Raw genomic sequence first — 23,117 nt, 5'->3', positions numbered from 1 at the left:
GGTTGTCATTTAAACTGTTAATACACCTGCCCTGGCTTGGAACCATAATTTTAGAGTCCCTATTCAGCAATATCACAGGCAGTTTAGCAGACCTGCTTGCAAGGGAGTCTATCACTGAAGATTTGCTTAGATTCAACACTATCCAGGGACAATACATTATCTACTAAGCTACATCCATTCTGGATTGAACTTTTGTCTGACACAGGCAGCCAGTCTTTGAAAGTTCCTGGCTTTTTAAAGCTACCTGCAAAAGACCCTTCCCCCTTTCTGCATGCCCTCAACAGTGTTCCTTCTTTGGGTGGTGATGTTGTGCATGTACTAGTCTTCTGAATTCAGCTGAAATATATGTGGATGCATAGTTTCTCCTTAGTGCTCCAGCTCCTGCTGTCACTCTAGCCCTAGCCCTAGCTATCAGGAAGCAGTCCCATTTATATAAGGGAACTGCATTGCAAAATGTGGAGAAATAGCAAATTTTAGAGGTTCTTGCACTGTTTTGGAAAGTGTAAAATAGGTAGGTTTGTCTTTTAATGCAAACTACATCGAATCCCTCGCCCATCCCTAGTCTGAAGGCATCTGAGGCTGCCGTTGTGTTGAAGCTAAGAAAGTTTAGGTTAGTCAAGTCTTGGACAATGGACTGTCTGGGAATCCCATCTATGCTGCCTTTGGTTGTGTGTGGGAGGAAAGGCTGAATATATATGTACTGAAAGCCAAACTTGGGAGAAAGGTGGGATATAAATACATTAAAATATTTTTTAAAATTATTTCATAAAAAATACTCTTTGTTAACCACTTTAAGCTTTTTTTAACAAACAAGCAGAGTGTACATTTTATGAAATAAATATAAAATAAAATAAATAACAGTAAAATGAATTTGTTTTAGTATCCCGCCTTGAGCTCCCTTGTGAGGAAGGGCAGGGTGTAAATTTAATAAATAAATAAATAAATCCATCAATTTCAGTCAAACATGCTCTCAAGTACATTTGCTCCAGATGACAACCTTGCAGGGAAATATTATTTATTTTATTTAGTCAAAAACATTCCTGTGCCTTAGCAGTGATTGTGGGGAAAGGGAAGAAGGGAGTTAAATGTTTATCGAATGCCTACAGCTCATGTTTGTAGTGTCAGTGTGTACTTTACTGAAGTAGCTGCATTGAATATTCCTTGGTAAGATTGCTTGAGATAAATGCTACAATAAAATGAAATATGCACCAGGGACCAAGTGATGGCTATGCATCAACTTTTATATGGTACAGAATATTTTCCATTTTTGCTATAGGGCTTAATCAATAATACCATTTTTTTTAAAAAAAATCTAGATTAATTGTTTTAGTTTGGTGAAAGCTTCACTTAAAACCTTAATTTACCTATCTCAGTGCATCATTTAATCCCCCCCCCCCCATTCTGACATTTGCAGTGTCAACAAGGAAAACTATTGCTGGGGATGGTAACATGTCTGTGGTATAGACAGATGTGGTTTTAAGGTTCAGTGACATTATGTTGAGAATTTCACACAAGCCAACAAGACACTTTTCTAGCTTCTTTTGCATTTGTGTAATGTCATTGACAGTCCTGCAGACATACTTAGGTGAGTCAACAAAATCAACTTAAGCGAGTCTCACTCTCTCTGTCTCTCTCTGTCCACACGTCTGTATTGCTGTGTGCAATCACTACCTTGCTTCAAAAGTATTTGCAACTTGCAAATAATCTGTTCTGCATCATTCATAGTTTGATTATATATAATAAATTGAAAGCCGTATATGTAAATGATTCAACAACATCTGGAGTGCAACACATTAACCATCCCTAGTATATCTTATGGGTTTACTGTGAAACTCATCTTTTACTGGAACACACTTATTTGCTCCACTTTCCTCCCTCAACTTGCTTGTGATATGGTACACCCAGAGACCTCCAAAAAAACCCCACCTTTGCTTGATAACAAACTGAAGAAGCAGTGATTGAAAAAGGTCAGTCTTTATGATATAGTATGCCTGGGAACTCTGGGCAATGCATCAGAAATATAATGAACATAATGTCAAAGGTCCACATATATTTGAGAAGGATGAAAATCACCACAAAGAACTTTTAGTCTGCCCTAAAAGGGCATCTCAAGTGTAAACACTTGATATAATTTAGAGAACAGTTTTATGGCCACAAGAATTATTTTAACAACCTGAAAGAAACCACAATGCAGACCTTTTTTAAAACTTAAAATACAATATGATATATTACTGGACTGGTCTCCAATATGCAGCTGAAATTAAGAACTGGAGAGTTTGGACCTCAAACATCTCCTGTTTGGAACTTCCTGGCCAATTATGACCCGAACCAATCTCATAATTAGTCTGTAATTCCTCAGCTTGTCATTATTTCAATACCAGCCACAGCAGCAGCAGCTCTTCCTGCTCCTTTAGTTATCCAGTCAGTTTCATTTGCCCCTGAAGCTCAATGGTAGTGACAGAAGTAGTAAGAGAATCTGTTGCTGTAGCCTGCAGTGGCACTGTGATCACCAAGTCCTTTCAGAAATCTAGTTCCTTTGTCCTGCTGGATCTTTCCTAAAAACCTCAAAAACTCTGGTTAAATTCCTTGGGATCCTGGTTTCCTATACTCTGTTGCTGAAGCACTCTGGGTACCAATGAAGGCTACAACTTTCTTACTACTGCTGCTGCCAGGTAGCTTTTGGGAGCAGTTGATTATTACTACCACTACTACTACTAGCTTCTAACTTAACCCAAAGGTCTCCAGGTAACTTACAAGACATGAAAAACATAACCATAAATACATTATACTGTTAACAAATTAATACAAAATGCTTACAATTCAACAAAGAATCTTTCAAAAGTACCTTAAAGTATCATAAGTATTGGATAACACACCACAAGTGGATCTGGCAGCTGCCCCATAATCAATTGGAGCTCATGAAAAACCTTATTCCAAAACTCCTCAGTCACTGGGCAAGTCCACTACATATAGTAAACAATACCTAGCTCTCTACACCCCCTCCAACAACTATGAGTTATCCTACTCAGAGTGAAAGGAGTCAGATGTATGAATCAATGTAAAAGAATTGAACTTTCTCCCACACTCTGTTCCCCGCCCCTGAATATTACCTTACCAATATCCTGTTCCCATACCTGATGCAGACAATCAAGTGTACCAGTATATTCAGCAAGCAAAATTTTATACAGTGGTACCTCAGGTTAAGTACTTAATTTGTTCCAGAGGTCCGTTCTTAACCTGAAACTGTTCTTAACCTGAAGCACCACTAGCTAATGGGGCCTCCGGCTGCTGCTGTGCCGCCGGAACACGATTTCTGTTCTCATCCTGAAGCAAAGTTCTTAACCCGAGGTACTATTTCTGGGTTAGCGGAGTCTGTAACCTGAAGCGTACGTAACCTGAAGCATATGTAACCCGAGGTACCACTGTACATTCTAGATAAGACACTTTTGTTAGCAGATGAATGTTAATCGGCATATTCTTCAAATGGTGTCAAACAACCTAGTAGTTTGTTGTCTTACCAAAGGAACTGATGAAATATGCTGAATTTGATACATTTGTTGCCATGGATAAGGGACACTATCCAATTCACAAAGTCATTTGTTCATAATTTGCACCATATTAGGGTAAATATATCTAGCCTCAGAGCATTTCTGATGCTATCTTTGACTATGAATTCCAGCAGTTTGTTCTGTACACAGATGCTGCCCATATGCTGAAGACCACCACTGCCTGGACATATTAGTAACTGCATTTGGTGTTTGAGTTCGTTTGTATGAAGCCAGCAAAATTCAGAAGGATTTTCTGTTAGACCTACAGTAGTGGCTGCTGTTATTTTTTCTTATGTACCCTTCACTACAAGGTCCCTGAGTGGGTCACAACAATTTAAAAATATAATATGTTTGGTTAATGGCAAAGCAACCCCCAGTAAACTAAATCAGATTTTTTAAAAAATAAAGTTTAAAAGAAAAGAGGGGGATACATTTTAAAATGTTCATTTAAAAATATAGAAATGTCAAGCCTGATCCCTCCAAGTCATCATGCATTGACTCAACATTTGCCAACCTGGTGCCCTCCAGTCATGCTACATATGGCTGATGAAAGTTGTGGTCCAAAAGATGGGGGGAGGCGCGCGCGGACCAGATTGGTTAATTCTGCATTAATTCATTACAATACAAAAAGATTAAAGGAAGTAGCAATGTTCACAAGGTCATATAGTCAATACAGAAAGTCATTATAAATGTCTTTTCATTTTTCACTGCTAGGTATTTTTGTTCCATGCTATGCCTGACTACAATTCTTCTAGAAAGGAAATTGGTGTGTTTTTATTACTAGAGCTAACCTATGCAAAGGCAAACAATCTGAACTTTGAGAAGGTGCCTGTTCATGTCACTTACCTATTATGGGTGCACAGTTATCAGGCAAAGACATATACGCGTGTGTGCATTCATGAATACAGAATTCTGTTCTCTTACGGATCACTGCTGGACAATCAGTATTGAGATGGCTTTCATAAAATGAGATTCTGGCAGAATCGATAGCTGCTGACACGTAATCATCACAGGACTGTCTGGAAATGTCTGGCTGTATGTAGTGTGAATTGCAAAGTGATCCAAATAAGTGATACTGAGGGCAACACACATATACCATGAAAAGTTTCAACCCCCAGGAAACTTTGGAGGACAGTAAGAAACACCAAAAAGGAGTCAGGTTGGAATGAGCCCAGTGGGCCAAAACCTGACTAGTTTTGAATTGTTTCATTTGTGGGATGGGTGCTTTAAGTGAGAATGGAAGGTGATGGACCAGGCAAAATGTTCTCACCACCAGTAGAATGCACTTGTATTGACAAAGCTCATAACTATAGCTCTATCTACTCACACCTCTTTAGTCTGGCTTGGCAAATAAGTAAAAAATGGTCGGTATACTTCAGAAGCTGAATTTGGCCCAGAATTTGCTGGTCATTACTGCATGGCAACAGAATCCCAAATGGAAGTTTGTTCCAGATTTCCTTTTGCAGGATGGGGGGAAAGTCAATGGAGATTCCACACAGGTTCCTTACGCAACTTGTTCTACTGGAGAACTATGTGCTGGAGCACTTGAAAGGCAACTACATCAAGCAAAAATGGTCAGGAAAAATCCATTCATCATGATTTCACTGTGTCAACAAAGATGTTAGTGTTTGATGCTGGATTTTAAATGTCATTGACAATTTGTCTTTCATTGGATACCCTCTAGATGCATTCTCACTAAATCATCTGCTTTTTAAAAAATTTCTTTGTAGACTTCCTTTCTTTCTCCTTGCTAATAACTCATATTAGATAATTAGGCTGCCATTTCCAGTTCAGAGCTGCTTAGTCTGTGCCAGCCTTCAGTAGCCTAGCACCATCCAGCCTACAACTCCTATCATCCCTGACAATTGGCCACACTGCCTGGGAATTGTAGTCCTAAACATCTGGAAGGTATCAGGTTGGCAAATGCTGAACTACACCTTTGCTTTACTTCTCTCATGTTGCCTGAAAAACCAAATGCTACAACTGAGTTCTTCCTGACTCAGTGATTTTCAGTTAAATGATGTATCAGGTAGGAATGGAATAAAATGTTACAGAATGGCATGCTTCTATTCAGGCCCACCCACTGCCAGCCATGACCTTTTACAAGATACTCTATTCCACACTCCTCCTGATTTTCTGTTTCTCCACTTCAACATTCAATCAGCATTCCAGGCCCAGTAAGCATACTCATTCTTCTTTGGTCTGTTTTGGGCTTTCCCCCTGGTAACTGATACCTTCCTCTTGTGTCTGGATCACCTAATTTCTGTTTATATTATTATTATTTATTGAATTTATATACTGCCCTATACCCAGAGGTCTCTGGGTGGTTCACAGAACAAAAGCAAAATATAAAAAGCACAAAATATATAATCAAAATAAAAAAACACACCCAATAATCCCCCTTCCAAAAAACCCCACTACATTTTAAAAGGGCATAGGATGTCAATCAAATCAACCAAATATTCCCTCTGTATTCTTTCATGCCTTCTCGTTATTGATCTTATTTATTTACTTTTGCTTAGATTTTCACTAAAGCAATGTTCTCTTCATTGCAGAAAGCCCTGGGCCACACTGACTACTCTCACAGCCCAAGGGAAAATAAACCTAGTATATTGTGTGCCCAATACTGCATACCCACAACCAGACAAAATAATATATCTATGAAAATATGAAAGAGATTCATAGCCATTATCAGCAGGGGAAGAACTGCATTTCACTGTGAAGAGGAAATGCTTCAGTGCCCTGTTTTGCTAATAATGGGACCAGTCATGCACAAGATGTTTGGTTATTGTAATCTTCATGCATGGTATTTGCACATGCATGCAGTGTGATTTTAGTATTCTGCACAGCCATGAAAAGAGCTGGGCTGTAAAGCTGACTTTTGCAAAGGACACGTCAGAATGCTGGCTTAGCCTGTATTTTGCAGAAATAAATACACTGCCTTGATTTTAAAAAGAAGTACTTTGCTGCAGTGTGTCCTAACAGAAAGATTCATTGTCACAATCCAGATGGCATTGTGTGACAAAGGAAGCATGATGACTTAATCCTCTCCTATCTCTTACAGCTAACAGTTTCCGGACTTCTTTCAAAACATTTTGTAAAAGTTTTATGGAACCTTACTGTCAGGGAACTGCCATCAGTGCCGGAGGGAGAGAGCAAAATCCAGAGGGATTTCGGAGAGCGTCCCGGGATTGGGAGAGGCAGCCCATCTTCTGGGGAAGAGAATCAGCGTAGCACCAGTGGAGAAGGGGGGCAGATGGGGGAAGCGGTGAGGCGGTCCCATGACACCTTGCCGGGGACCAGCGGGGAGAGTAGGGGTCCTCCGCTGCCTACGCCCTCCTTGCGCAGAAGGCTTTCGCGCAGAGACACTTACTTTTCAATAAGTAAAAGATTACGGCAAGAATCTGCATTGTTAACTATGGCTGCAATCAGGGGTGGACTTTGGTCTCTCAAATTTCAGCAGTGCCCTGTGCAAGGCCAAAATTCAGCGACCCCCTGCCTCTTGCCTTCCATCATGCTCAATTCACTATGTCATAGCTGTGAGGCCCTGCAGCACTCCCTAGGCTTGGCACCCAGAGCAGTGGAATCAGTCATGTTGCCCTAAATCTACCTCTGGTGCAATTAAAAGGAGGGTGGGGTTGGGAAGAACCAAAGGCAGTCAAGCTGCCTCATCCAACACCCTGTTAGGCTCTTCTGGCAAGGCAGGAGGTGGGGGGAGGCACTCTTGTGCTCCTACAGCCTCAGTTAGTTTGTCGGTTTGTTTAAAATCAGTTCCTCACCCATAGGGAAAGTGACTGAGCTGTCCCTTAGACTATATGAGCGTGGTTTACCATAGATTCTGTTCCTGGCTTGTTCAATAAATAGCGTTTAAACAAACCAGAGTTCCCTGACTTTGGACACAATAGGGAACTCTGATTAGCTTGAAAGTGAATGTGGGAATTTGCATTCTCCTCCTGGTGGCCAAGGAAGGAGAAAGAAGGGGGTCATGAGCATCGTTCACCACAGGAAACTATAACTTCCCATTATACCTCAAATGGCCAGTATGCAGATATTTGTTCTATACACCAGAACAGTAGAATTGTCAGGTGTGCAGGCAAAATGTTATTATGCCTGACCCATTAATAGAACACAGAAGATACATTAACACCCCTAAGAGACCAAAAACCAATAAAAAACAATAAGCTGCAGCAACACAGAAGTTTAGAATAATGAAAAACCATCCAGGAGGCAAACATTTGTAGTCCAGGCATTCATGGGCTTAAGATCAAAAAGCCTCTATACAGTCATTTCAAATTCAGTGCACTGTAATACTGTGTATGTTGCTAAAAACCAGAAACACTGGATTCAATAAAAGCTTGCCATGTGGGTGTATTCAGACCACCATCTCAATCACTATGTATTTTTATTTTTATTGAGTGTTGCTAGATGTGAGGCTTACTGTGCCGTAACATGCCTGTACTTAAAAAAAAAAGCCCCAGTCCAATGATTTCTCATTAAGCAGTTTGTCATTTTATCTGTGAAATCAAATTCAACAGAAATAGCAGCAGCTACTCCTGTCTAATAGCAAATGCCTTATGGACATGGAGTTCCAGATAAGCCAGGCCAGGGCATATTGATTTCTGTGGTTTCTGCAGAAAAGAGGATTATTTAGGGGAGAAATCTTTACATGTTCAGGGATACACATGGCTGAAGGAGTCTAACGAAACTGTGGATAATTCACAGTAGTCACAGTGCAATTGTATAAGAGTGTAATAACACAATTTCACAGTAGAGTCGATCTCTTATGTGTGTCTGACACTAGTTTTTAAAATGCTGGACACAAACCATCTGGATGCTCTCCTGCACAGGTGCTGTTGAGCGGAATGGCAAACTTTTATATTGTATGTTAGGTGTCAATATGATCTTAAATTTTCAATATGCCAGCCTGAAATAGCTACTAGTTACAGATAACCTAATTATTGGAGATGATGAGGATTAGGATGATCAAGAGCTGAACCAAAGCTGATCCTTGGTGCAAATTGCTATGAACCATTGAGAAACACTTGAAATGGGTTCAATCAAATAATAATAATCAAATAATAATAATAATAATTCAGATGCAAGGAAAAGCATTTTATAGAACTGCCCTGATGTAGCAAATCTTTAGAAAAGTAGGATATGTGAAATATAACTGGAGTGGAAAGGATAGGATGAAATAGGGAGAGCAGGTGTGAGTCAGAAAGGCAAAAAGAGGTATCTGCTACTGGAGAAATAATAGTTTAGTGAGGTAAAACCCTCGAGATTCCCACCATGCAATTCAGCATAGTGCCTCCGGATCCTTTAATCTGGCCTTGTGAGTAGAAAAGAATAAAGGGCTTGCTCTCCAGCTATGAATGAACTCTACATAACCCATTTGGTGTTTAATAAATTCCTGCAATGTACATCATTTCCAGCACATTCACTAACTTAACACAGTTTTGTCCTGCCGTGATGGGCATCTAAAGTGTTAATGTTTTAAAGAAATCATTGCTATTGCTATTGCTGCTGCTGCTGGAGTCCAGCAAGCCATGAAATATTTAAAAAGTGAAGTTTTTGTTTCCCCTGGCTGCAGAGCACAGCCCTACAGCTTTAAATATTAAAACAACAACATTTGAAGCATTTGAAACAAGCACAAGAATTCACTGGCACTTGAATGCTCTCCCTCCACCCCCACCCATTGCTGCTACAGAAAACTAATCCTTTTATAATATAATCAAAAGGGAAGAAGACTACTTAGGAATGCAACTGGCCAGTGTGTTTTTTGCATTGAAGAAAGATGTCAAAGTGATACTCATCTAAAATGTGCTCAGAATAGCAGCATTCTTACACTCATACCGCTGCAGTTGATGTAGCCACACATATTTTGCCAAAAAAAGTGGACACAGTTTTGGAATAAATGTGCATGTTAGCTGATACACATAGATGCAAATTTACAAATAATAATTATTATTTGTTCGATTTATATATACCACCCTTTGTCAAAAGATTCCAGGGCAGTGTACAACACATTTTACAGAAAATCAGTAATAAAAACATAATGAAAAGCATAATAACAGGCAGCATAATAAAATAATCATAATAACAGTACCCCCCCCTCAACACGTCATAGATTATTTAATGGCCAAAGGCCTGGGTAAAGAGGAATGTTTTTGCCTGGTGCCTAAACACATGTAATGATGGCACCAGGTGAGCCTCTCTGGGGAAAGCAATAATTTAAATAGAAAGCCACAACATCCTAGTGGGAAAGATTGTGGACAGGTGACTTGTACATCTTCTCAGTCTGCTATTTGTGGTCAGTGGATGATAAAGCTATCAATGGTTACTAGTCATGGTGGCTGTGTTCTGCCTCCACTCTCAGAAGCAGTATGCCTTTGAACACCAGTTTCTGGGAATCACAGGTGAGGAGAGTCCTGCTGCACTCAGCTCCTACTTGCGGGCTTCCCATAGGCATCTGGTTGGCCATGGTAGGCCTTTGGACTGATCCAGCAGGGATCTTTTTTTTTGTTAACTGTTGACAGAAAACTCCCCAAACCCTGCTGCTCCTTATGGATCTTTACCTTTAAGCCAGACTTAAGGACTGGACAGCCCTTCAAACAGAAGAATGTAGGATAGCAGCAAACATTGTTTGCCTGCTGCTGTCTCTCCCAGTTCCACAAAGAGTTCTGCCCTGAGCAAGGCTAGAAGAGGGGGAAAGGGCCTACTGAATGGAAGCAAGATGGCATCCCATTCAAGCACTGGCTGGTGTACATCCAGTGTGAGAACCTTGTATGCTGCAAGCAGGACAGGAGCATCCCCCTGCATCATCCTGATCACATGTTCAGGTGCTTGTGCTGATGTAGTTCGATTGTGTTGAATAACTTAACTATCTCCTTTCTTAAGAACACAGAAAGGTGTCTTATAAGGAGTCAGACTACTGGTCCATCTAGCTCAGTGCTGTCTACAGTAAAGGGCAGTGGCTCTCCAGGATTTCAGTCAGAGGGTTTCTCCCAGCCCTACCTGGAGATGCTGGGGATTGAACCTGTACCCTTCTGCATGTAAGGCAGATGCTCTGTGCTTGCTACATCCTACATTGGTCTATATCTGCCACTACCACTTTCACTTTTCTCCCACCCTCAAAGCCCAATTGAAGTCAACTGTTGCAGAGATCCCTGGAGCTCCATCTTTGCTAAAACCCAGTTACCAACAACCCATGATTATGGTATTCTCTGCAGCCAGAATGGACTCACCTTCACAACTTTTTACTCTTCCTTTTCCCATTAGCTGTTCCATTTTGATGACTGCGTCCTGTTTCATCCCATGCTAACATGACAGTGCTACAGTCTATCTGTTATGGACGTGGTTCAGAAATGCCTTTTCTATTTTGCAGACCTACATTGTCCCCTTGATAAGAGACATGTCTTAAAATACAGGGGCATCTGGCAACCTTACACTGGCATTTTTTTCCAACTTAAAAAAAAAGCATAACTCAAATTCGATTTTCTCTGTGGCTTGCATAGCTCTGAGCTAAGGCACTTTGCACACATTCTGCTGATGAAATTTCTAAGCACTGCTGAATTATGAAGAGTCTCTTTTCTTCTCTTACCCACCCCCCTGTTCATGTGCACGTGCACACCAGTCAAGAACACATTTTGGAATTGAAGGATATGAAAGCACAGACAGTTTGGGAATATTATTAGCCAGACCTCATTAATTAAATAAGACTAATGATTTATTCATAAATCTAGGACAATGAGAGGACAATGCAGTGCATTTACATTAGAGATGAGCACATACTTTGAGGAAGAATAAAAGGCTTTGAGCCATAAACATTGAAATCCTTGTTTCTAACACTTGAATGTATTGTATGGGCCATTTCCCTGCCTTATTTTATATCTCAAATGAGGAAATTGTTCTGGTAAGGAGTCTGAATGGCTGTTTCTGACCCTCTGGTATATATATAAACCTCTTAAAGAATTGCCTCCTTCTCACTTTTCATTTTTACTTGGAAAATAATTCTTAAAAACATTTAATCAAAATCAAATACAGATCCAAGAAACAAAAGACGGAACAGTATCAATATTAGGATTTCAGATATAAGCAAGCTGTCACTGGGAGTTTAATCTTAGCCAAGACTTAACTCCAGAACCCACTTATGGACTCAGCCTGAAACATGGAAGTCCAAAACCCAATATTATGATATATGTATTTCTTGCCAAAGATGATAAGCAACCTATCACTTACTAACATATGTTTCTAGGCCCTGCTATTCCTAGTTTACATAATTAATATTTGGAATGGAATCAAACTATTCTATGCCAGTTCCCATTATCAGGGAAAATATGATCACCCTGTGGGTAGGTTTATGTGCCAATAGGAAGGCAAAATATGATTACTTTTCAGCTAGGTTTATGTGAGAAGTGCTTTGAGTCTATGCACCACTAGATTTGACAAAGGATACTCTGTCCCTGTATGATGCCCATTACAAGCCAAAGAGGGACTCAATTCATCCTAAGGTCATTGGATTGGCCCAGGCACCCTATCAACGTCATCACTTTGCATCAGTAGAACAGCATAGCAAGGGATTTTACAGTGTTATTTGAGCCAAGTATTTGAGCATCTGAATTTGGTGGCAAGCCTTCCAGGCATGCTAAAAACCCAGGCATCTCTTCATACAAAAGAGAAGATGTGCAGTGTTATATAATAATTTAATGCACAACTACCCGTTTGTACTTACAAGAGATTAAATGTGTCTCCCACTTTTCCAAAGCAACTTTTCAGCACGTGAAATGAATCATAGAATCATAGAACTGTAGAGTTGGAAGGGACCCTGAGGATCATCTAGTCCAACCCCCTGCAATGCAGGAATATGCAGTTGTCCCATACGGGGATCAAACCTGCAACCTTGCCATTATCAGCACCAAGCTCTAACCAACTGAGCTATCCAGCCTTACCAACTGAGCTATCCAGCCTTAAATGAGTATGTGTACATGCAAAAGTGAGCCTAAGTAAAGCACCTGTATGTATGTATGTATGTATGTATGCATGCATGTATGCATGTATAAAGTTACTCTGATCATGTGTTATATTGAATAAGTAAAGATGTTATCTTGAAACAAAGAAGTTTTTAAAGTTACAGATATGAGAATTCTTGACATTCTTTGTTTCCTAGCACATTGAATTAAGTAACACCATTCTTTCAGAAGCCAAACTGCAAATTCTTATCGTATTCAATATATATATTATTGATTTATTTACATATTTATTTTGCTGCTTAATAACTAAGGGACTGGGCCCTCTCAGAGTTACTGCAGTGAGAACGCTGGTCTAATTTTCAAATAATAGACATTTTACTTACTAATAGTGACCCAACATTTGTTTACAAGGTAACTTATTTTGTGTTAGCACTTGTTAAAACTAAGTAGGTTGTTGAAGTCTGTAGAGGACACATTGCACCTAGACACTGTAGGAATGGCCACACACACACACACAAATGTAATATATGTGACTAGGAAGAGAAAGCAAGTTTCTTTCACTGCTGTCCTAGAACCATTGGCAAGACACCAGATATACTGAGCCTCACTCTTCAGGGTGTGGGAAAGGACTCTGGTGCAGCAGAAACAAAGCCTTGTCCCTACCTGCATTTGAGCTCCTGTAGTTCCAAAAGCGAAAAGTTGGGGAAAGCCTAGGGTTGTGTTGAGGGAGGACCAGGAAATAGGCTTGGATCCAATGCCTTCTCAGCTGTCTGACACACACTCCAAACCAGGGAGAGTGTTTCGCCATCGGAGTCAATGTCTCCGGTGAATGCACTTGCCATTGTTTCTAATGGGGGAACACTGCTAAGATGAAGAAATGCAAGAATGTTCCTCCATCTTCTGCCCTGCCGGTTCCAGCCAGTATTCAGCTTGGATATGGCTGCTAGGCAGCCCTTGCTTTCACTAACACTATCACCCGCTTGTTCCCAATCTTTACTCACCCATTCTTCCCTGACAGGGAGACGCACACACCGTTTTGTGGATCGCCTCAGGTGCCGAAATGTATCGGGTCCACTCTGATCTTTGTTATCTGATTGGTGCATCTATCTGGATTCAGAAACAGGAGGGGGAAATGGGTTGGCTTTATAACCCATTTTAAGCAAATATCGTTCAGAAGGGTGTACAGAATAAATGGAGTGGACTGTAATTTCATAAGCTCTCTGGATAGAGCACATTCTAAATCCCAGCACAAATCTCTATTAATTATTTCTAATCCATGTAATTATGTTCAGCTCATATCTGATTTTTAAAAATTATTTTGAGCAACAAACTGCAAGCTGCCCTGCTTATGTAATTTCTTATCAGGCAATTTCCAAAGAACATTTAAAAAGACAGATGAGGAGCTTCTTTAAAGTAATGGAGGAAGATAAGAGTATGTTTATATATGATCAACAAAAAAGTTTTTGTGTGGGTGTGAACAAATGAATGAATATTTATGTGTGATGTATTATAGGTTGCTTGGAAACCTTTTGATTAACAAGAGATTAACAAGTCTAATAATGGTAAAATAATAGTAATGTGTGAAAATGTATTGTGTGGGTGTTAGGTGTGCATGTGTATGAATGGGTGTGAGTTTGGGGTGCTCTTTTGTACTGTCTCAATACACTGCTTGCATGTGGTTCCTGGAAGGTCAACCTACGACCCTTAGCCTGAAAACGGTGCTCCACCCTTGCTGTAAGACTAAAATATGCATGCCTAAAGCTACCACCATTTTATTGATTCTCCTCTTATGCCTTTAACAGCAGTCAGGCACATACAAATTAAGCAGGTGGCACTTTTAATGGCATGGAGATTAGCCGTACCATCCAGCATTTTACGAATAAAAACAGGGCATGATAATATCCCAATTCCCATACCTAGGATCATGTCCCCAAGTGTCACCCCAACAAATTGATGAAGGCTCTTTTCTGTGTGCTGTTTTTGTAAGGCTGAACAGAAAGTTGTGTGAGTTTACCTCAAAAGGTTTGACACCAATCCCATTCCCCACCCATTCCAGTGGCTGATAGGATGGTCAGGTGCAAAAGAGGACAAGACCCCTGAGGAAATGTGAGGTAAAAATGTAAGCACTAAATAATAAAAGCTCATATACAAAAATCATTATCTAACATTGCACATAGAGATACCATTCTGAGACTTGGCTAATGTATGTTTCTCCCAATTCATCATGGCCTTACGACAATCCTGCGAGGTAGAGTAAGCCGAGAGACAGAGGGTGGCCTAAGGTCACCCATTGGGCACCTTAGAAGAGTGAAAATTCCCCCACTGTACACAATGATTTAGACCTCAGGACTCCCGTCCTCTTTATACCATATAAAGAGGCACTTATACCACATCCACTAAATAATAATAAAAGCTCATTATATTGTATATAGAGATGTTAATGCAGAGATAGCATCCCGAGGCCTGCCTGAGGGGCTCTTGGATGTGGTATAAGTGCTGCCCCACCACCAGGGAGCGAGGCCTGCTGGAAAGAGATGGCACTTTCACTGCCAGAAGTACCATGGCATGTCCACGAAAAAACTTGAATTTAGAATATCGATGGGTATGAGGTTTTGAGCTTACCTTATTTTTATGAGGCAGATAAGGGTTGGTACATGTGTGTTTTTTTTCTTTCCAGTAAAACATGTCTGCAGAGCTCTACAGTCTCCCAGGCTGCCTGTGCTTCCTCTTCTGAGAGGTTACCTCATGCTGGCCACCATAAATCTAAAGTCCTACCACTTTAAACACTCAAGGTTACCCGCAAAGAATTCTGGCAGCTGTTGTTTGTTAAGGGTGCTGAGAGGTGTTAGGAGACTCCAATTCCTCTCCCAGAGCTGCCCTTGGCAGAGTGGTTTAACAATCAATCCTTTCTTCTCAGGGAACTCTTGAGAATTCGAGCTCTGCGAGGGAACAGAGGCCTCGAGTCCTGACAACTCTCAGCGCCCTTAAAAAACTACAGCTCCCATAATTCTTTGGGAGAAGCCATGACTGTTTAAAGTAGTATCACAGTACTTTAAATGTATGGTGTGAATGTGGCCTAAGTTTCCCCTTGAGCTTTACCTGTAGCATAGGCAACCCAGGAAGCCTAAAGAGTGCAGACCACTGCTGGTGAGGTGATTTGTATAATGAAATAACAGACATTCAAACAAAAACCCTCAGCCACTTCAAAAGGTGAGCGCACAACAAAAATTCCACCCCTGAAAATTTCACTGAATTTTTCACTGATTCATTTTGCATGCCGTTTTGTTTCTTCGTGAGGTTCATTCATTTAATTTCAGCAATTTATATGCCATTTAATCACTGAAGCCTGGAAGTGGTAAATATAAGAATCACAAAAATGCATATACTGGATGAAATCAGTTGCAATTAATTATGAAAACAGAAAATTGATGGATAATGGCGGGGGTGGGGAAAATTGTTTTGACACAAAACTACACCCAGCCAAGCAAGCCCTGGAGCTGGTATGGCTAACTGGTTCCTATTCACTGCAATGAGAGGGGAAATAAGGGGGAAAGGCAAAGAGGGGAAGGAAAAGTCATGCTACGCATCTCAAGTAGGTCAGAATGGGTTTATGATGTGGTATTCCAGTGAATCTCCCTTACACACACACCACCATCTCAGGATTTTTAGCAATATTAATAAATATTGCTAAGGAGGTTACAACCTCTCTGCCTATCTTTAATTACTCTACTAGTCATATACCCCTCCCCCCCTCCAACAGTGGGACCCTTTGCTCCTGCTTGATAGAAAGATATAAGACAAAGAGTCCAGCAAAGAACCCTAAAGCCTTTATTTTTAGGCCTGTGGTTGATAAGGAGACTAAAGCAACTTAGGCGGGGAAAACAGTGTCAACAGTTCACACAAAGTTTCTTTTCATGTTTAGGAAAAGCCAAGCAAGACTGAAACTATATAACTATGATGGGATTTTTTTAAAGAAGAAATGCACAATAAAGGCAGCCACAACCTATACCTGATACATGGAAGGTCATTTCTAGGAGGTTTTGATGTGTTGGAACTTGAAAACACACACACACACACACACACACAGAGAGAGAGAGAGAGAGAGAGAGAGAGAGAGGCTATATTCATTCTTGCCCAAAGGCAGAGGATGGCATAGTTGCTTGGGGACTGCAATAGTAATTGCTCCTAAGAGGGAAAAGAAAACGTTCCCAATTGCCTTGAAAAGAAAGAAACATCTGAAGGACTCTTCAGGGCCATTCCAAGTTCAACTGAATGAAACCTTTAGCAAAGTGATGCTTTTATCCGAGAGTATTGCTGCAATCAACAGAAATGGACCTAGACGGAGACAAGCCAGGAGGAGAGACCGAGAGATGGCTATTGTGATGGGCATATCAGAACTGGGAGGGGAGGGGAATCAGCAAAAAACTTAAAAGAAAAGTAAAAGTAAAACACCAGGCAGTGAGTTTCTTCTCAGTTGTTCAGCATTTCTGCGCATACACTACTAGACAACAGAGGAGAAAAGTGTAACACACCATTTATTCATTCATTCTGTGGAACTGGGCTATACTGGTTATTTTGCTACATTGTTGGCTAATGTAATTGAAGTACATATAACAGAAACAGAAAGGGGAAATAAGACTTCTTCAGGGACCCATTAATTTCTTAAGGGTAAAGTGTTTGAAGGTTCAAAGGCTTTGTTGAAGCTTATTTTAAATTTAAAATTTTCACTGCCAGGGGATTGATTACTATTCTTGCTTTAGCTTTATCAAACAATGAGTTGATCCCTGTCCTTTCAAAATTTTATGGTACTGCTCTTAGTATATTCAGCTAATTCTTTGTTTTATTTTTTAAAGGGAGGGCTAACTTCTTATAATTATTTCAAGGACAGAATTTATTTATTTATTTATTTAAAAAATCCCTCTAAACTCTCAAGTTCTAAAAGCTGAGAAGCAATAAGGGGTAGATTCAATACATAGTATATTTGTGCATAGCTTTCCCTCTCTGATACTAATTGTCAGATACAGTGGCAGACCAAACACATCTAGATCATTTGTAATTTAATAATAATAAACTTTCTACTTGACAACCAGCAACTGAATATGTGAACTGACTCCAATGAATATATCGGGAGGAGTGGGGGGCTTCAGACATGCAAGTCATCACATGAAAAACATGATTGTACGCACCCTGGCAGAGCAAAATTTCTACCCCTTCCCTCCCACCAGTCATCATAGATTTCCAAGTGCTGCTATTTTCACACTTTTCGGCTTCAGTAAAGTCTTTTGAACGTGTCCAGCAGGTTCCATATGCTCTAAGGCTTTCAGAGCAACCCCTTGAGTGTGCATATGGGTGTTTTGCAGAAGAGGACAGTCCCATCCATTTTTATGGACCTCCAGGGGAGCTAATTACCTGTATTTTGCACCTGCAGCAAGTTGTTAGATCAGGCAGCCTGATCTGAATAATCTTAACGGTGACACTTCCTTCATTATTGGCTAATTGGTCTCTACTTTATCACATCTTGTATAATATGGGGTTTAACTGATAAAGTTAAGCACCAAGGTTTCGCAAGGTGAACATTAGGCATCTGCCATTAAAACGAATGAGAATGGAATGTGCTTATTCTTAGCTGGATTACACTCTAGTTAGTTATAGTTATATATGGTGAGTTATAGATATGCTCAAAAGGTTGTAATTCAGCCGTGTGATCCTATGCATGTCTATTCAGAAGGAAGGCCCACTGGGTTCAACAGGACCTACTCCCACATAGGAGTATACATGACGGCTGCTTAAAGGTTGGATCCAACCTGTCAGTTACACTTATGCCCCACTGAAATAAATGGGATTTAAGGGCAACTAAATTAGGTATGAAAATAACGAGAGCTTAAAAATCTAAAAGAATGTCTGCTTTGGAATTCCCACCCCCCTTAGGACTAATAAACAACAAAAATCAATGAGGTTCCAAGTATATCATTGAATCAATACAAACTTACCAAAAGGACAGCCAAATAGCTTAAGTGTGTGTGTGTGTGTGTGTGTGTGTGTGTGTAGTTTTGTACTATTTTGTTGTTGTTACATTAAACTATGCAATTGTCATTTTCTAACATTTTAATGGCTTCTGGATAAATCTTCCTAACTGAATCGCCAAATGTTCCATTAAATAAATATGCATAGAATTTTCTGGCTAATCATCTGTCATCATGAGTTGAAGCCCACAGCTGCTAAGAAAGACATCTAATTGCTGTTTCATCAGGCCTGGCTATTCTATTTACATAATTCTCTTACTGATCTTAATATAGATAGATAGATATATAAAGAAGGATGCTAACGTAATGCCTCATTAAATGTAGAAAGCTAAAGAAACATTTCTAGTCACAGCTGGTGGCTGATGCATATTTTTCTTTTCTTAAAATGTGATGGATCTTTGTGTAAATACATATATAAAGATATGTACATCCATGCATGTATTTTATGCCTATATCTATGTCTATAAAATATGGGCATGTGGTATTCAAATTGAGAGCTAAATGAACTAGCTCTTTAAATGAGCAAGAGAGATAAAACATGACCAAAAGAAATTCTAATCCATGGCTTTTTCCTTTGATTTTGTGCAGTGTTTTGATTAAAGAGAATGTCAGCTGCAGATAGAATTAAATCCATAGGAATTAATATGTTTTCCTAAAAAGCATATTAATTGCCTTTCTTTTTAAAACAGAACTCTAATCACAAATTTGATAATACACCTTGTTAGTGCTCCATATGCAAATGTGTTTTAAAACAGTATTTATAGATTTTGGATTTGGGAGGTTCTCCTTAAGATCGGGAGAGATTGTTGAAAGTTTCAGTTTATCTGTAAAATTGTACTGCTAGTACTACAGCAAATATAACGGCAGTAGGAGTTAAGACTTGGGAAGGTTTTTTTTATTTCAACCCCACATCCCAGGGTAAATTAGAATTGGTTTTTGTAAACCACACTACCAGTATCAATGCTGCTTAGGCTATCTGTTTCCTGAGTATCAAGAATGTGCTACAAGAGGGATGGGAAACCTGTGACTCTCAAGATACTGTTTCAACTCCAACTTCCATCAGCCACAGACAACATGGATAATGGTTAGGACTATAGCTTCCTCATCCCTGCCAGCTGTGGTTCATAGTGGGAGGGGGAAGCTGCACTGCATTCACTGGGACAGGAATGGGGCAGTGCAAAGTAGGGGGAGCTATGGGTTGGAGAGACACCTGCCAGTGATGCCTTGCCTCACCTCATCCCTGTTCTGATGAGCACAGAATGTTATGTTGAGGTACACAAGACCACTAAATGCCCTTCCTTGGAAACGGGCCCCATAGGTTTCAGTTAAATTTTCCTTGAAGTGGAGTATTCTTAGAACTGCAACCTGACACTAAAGTTATTACATGGAAGTCAGTTTCGTTGCAGTCAGTGGAGATGGTGAACCATAGATCTAAGAAATGAGAAAGAATGTGAGTTGATAGGAGAATGGTACAGGGAGCCCAAAAAGACATGTATTACCATAGCAATGTGGCAGAATGATTTAGTATTCTAAACATGATGAAATCCTCTATTCAGTGCTCTCTTCAGTTGAGGAAACATCCTCAAGGTCATATTTCATGCATATTGCATGCATTTAGTATGCATTGTCTGATGAAATTCAGGATTTTTGTAGGCTGATGAACCCACACATTTTTTGTTTTACTTTTAACCTGTGGTTCATTTCACAGATTTTGAGATATTTCCCTGCCTAGCTTCCCCCACCACACACTATCTATCTCAAAAATTAACCAGCTTTCACAAATGAAAGTTTTTGAAGGAGGAGAATATTTATAGGGAGGTTATGTGCCAAGAAATTGCTGCCCACGCTTTCCAGTGCATTTACCCATCAGTTGCCTTATTGGAAAAAGTCGGATCTGAGGTGGTGAAGGGCGAAAGCAGTTTTTTTTGCACAAAAGCACCAAATCAACTTCTATTACATAACGTGAATTTGCTGGTGATTGAATGTCACTTGAAAACAGCCCATAAAATGGAAGCGCCCCTTGTCTCTGAGGTGAGTACTCCTTAGGAAACCACATTTGGTCCTGGGCATCCAGTTTCTGATTCTTCCTATTTATAGAACAGAAATTGTAGGGCTGATAATAAACACTGTCAATTTTCTCAAATGGGTTCTGCTCCAAAACTTCTTTACATATTATATTTTATAATTAAGTCTGGCACATTTATACTGGGCATTGCTACAAACTGGTTGTGTCTCTCTTACCCGACTCATTTGTTCTCACAATCTCAACCTTGTCGAGATTAATGCTGGCAGATTATTGATCAAGATGATCTGCTGGAGAAATCCCAGCTGCTGGAAAGAATCAACGAGGCAGTAATTTGACTCTAGCAAATCATGGTTGGTTTGTTTAAGCTCTTTGCTTTTCAGTAAACAGCACTTTATTGATTATGGCTACCTTTTACACAGCTATATTGTGGTGTGCAAAATGCTTTGACTCTCTCCCCTCCCCAACCCACAAGTTTTGTTCATGCAATAAAACACTCTTCATGCCTGGGCTATAATTCAGTGGGTAACCATGTGCCCAAAGTGGGAGGAGAAAAAGAAGTAGGATGGTTTTGAAGGAAGTGGGATGGTTTCAAAGCAGGGATAAAAAGGAACGTAAATAAGAACACGAGGAGAACACTGTTGGAACAGACCAAAGGCCCGTCTAGCTCAGCATCCTGATGTTAGAATGGTCAACCAGATTCTGATGGGGAGCCTGCAAGACGGACCTGAGTGCAACAGAACTCCCCCCCTACACACACTTGTGTTCCCCTTGTATACAAAAGCATCTTGCATCTGACAGTGGAAGAAGTACAGTCATGATGCCCAGTAGCCTTAGGAAGTGGGACTCTATAATGTCTGAAAATAAGTGAGATGGTTTTAGATTAATCTGAAAACAAGCAGGGTTGTATCCCTCCCCACTATGATAACTGGTTTAAGCACATTATCTCTGTGTTGGATGACAGAATATACAACTTACAGTATATGGGAGTTTCATTCTCCTGTACAATTGGCACCAGGTGAAGACCTTATATTTCCTCAGATCTTTAATGTTTTAACAGCTTTATATTTTTGGTGCTAATCTTGCACTAATTTATTTTCCTCTTTCTTTTTTATATGGGGTTATTGTTTTTTATTTCATACTGCTTGTGCATATGTTGGTTTTTAGATTATGTGTGTTTAGCTGATGTTTACTATTCTTTGTAGTTATATGTAGTTGGCTTGTGCTGTTTGTGAACCGTAAGGCTTTTATACACATATACAACTTTTCATTGAAGTCATTGATAGCACTTTCTATTTCTCAACTGCAGGGAGCCTTAATGAGACCCAACCTACTGATTCATTTTTGGGGTAGCAAATACCTCATGTAATCTTATCACTTCCTTTCACAGTGGGAATCCATTTATATTTCCTATTGCTTAGAAACTCTGGCATCCATTTTTGGCCTCATGTAAGCGTTAAATAGAGAAGGTACCACGTAAACATCTTAGCCACTTAGAACAGAATGTGGATAAGTTTGGTGCTTAAGGGTGCGGCAAGATTTATTCTTTCTCTGCGCAAAGCATTTGGGGCTTCTGCGCTGTCCTTCAGGATTACTTTTCCATTCTGTGGGAAATTATGACATATTCAGTTCCTCCAGGTTGGTTGTTCAGGACGTTTGGGCCATGAAAGAATATCCATGTCAATCTATTAGCCCTCCTCTGGATACCCCCTATTGGGTCAACTTCAAAATGCCCAGCATGCTTCAGCTAGGAAACCAGTCCTTTAAGGTACAGGTGTCACACAGGTAGATTTGTACAACTACTCAGAGAACTGGCCTCCTTGTGATCTCAGCTACCAAAGGAAAACTTGAATAAGCCCTTTTATGCAACCATATTGCACTATTCCTCCAAAATTTTCAAAGCTACTGGATGTGGGGAGACCGTTGCCCTCATTTAACATAGATAAAATGGAAGAAAAAAATGATTTATGCTTTGGGGTTTCCCAGATGTTGTGATATTGAGTACTGTAAAATTCAGGAAAAAAGCAACAAATTGTTCAACAAATAACTCTAGAGCGAAGAAGATCAAGCTTATCAGACTTTACAACATGATTTAATGTCAGTGTTAGGCAGACATCAGAAACATGCCATTAAGCTAAGCACTGATTATTCACTGATGTAAGAGCTTGCATTTAATGTCAGTGAAAGGAAACTGAAAATGTTGATGGTCTCCCTTAATATCCTGCTCCTTGTTTTATAAAATGATGCAAGCCCACTGTTTTAATTCATTAAGTGTAATGCAGAAACAAAACCACACCATGCCATATTAAAGCAATTAATGAATTATTCAGTTCTGTCTTATGACTTCATGTGTTAATACACACAAAGCCTCTGACCCCCTATAACACGGAGGTTTTAGTGATTAAAGAGTCATCTTGGCATAAATAGGTCAAGAAGAAGAAAAAACTCTGGAGCTTCTTTCCCCATCTAAACTATTTTCCTTAATTATAAAATGCTAGCAAAAGGAAGCAACGCAGACTCCTGAAACCCTATAAACTGCATATAGTCAGGCTCA

The 23,117-nt window shown here is 39.9% G+C and overlaps 1 long non-coding RNA gene across 1 annotated transcript in view; it reads right to left on the bottom strand.

Moving 5' to 3' along the window:
* Window positions 1-23,117, bottom strand: part of LOC310660775 — a 206,225-nt gene that overhangs the window by 64,477 nt on the left and 118,631 nt on the right. The window contains exons 9-10 of the long non-coding RNA XR_014503633.1: window positions 14,532-14,613; window positions 13,519-13,620 (exon numbers count right to left, since the gene is read on the bottom strand). This is a non-coding gene — a long non-coding RNA (uncharacterized lncRNA). The remainder of the gene's footprint in view (window positions 1-13,518; window positions 13,621-14,531; window positions 14,614-23,117) is intronic.

The sequence above is a fragment of the Podarcis tiliguerta genome (genome assembly GCF_965153285.1).
Source record: "Podarcis tiliguerta genome assembly, chromosome: 12".
NCBI classification, from domain to species: domain Eukaryota; kingdom Metazoa; phylum Chordata; class Lepidosauria; order Squamata; family Lacertidae; genus Podarcis; species Podarcis tiliguerta.
Note: the sequence above shows the minus strand (reverse complement) of the source record. Positions and strands in the feature narration are given on the sequence as shown.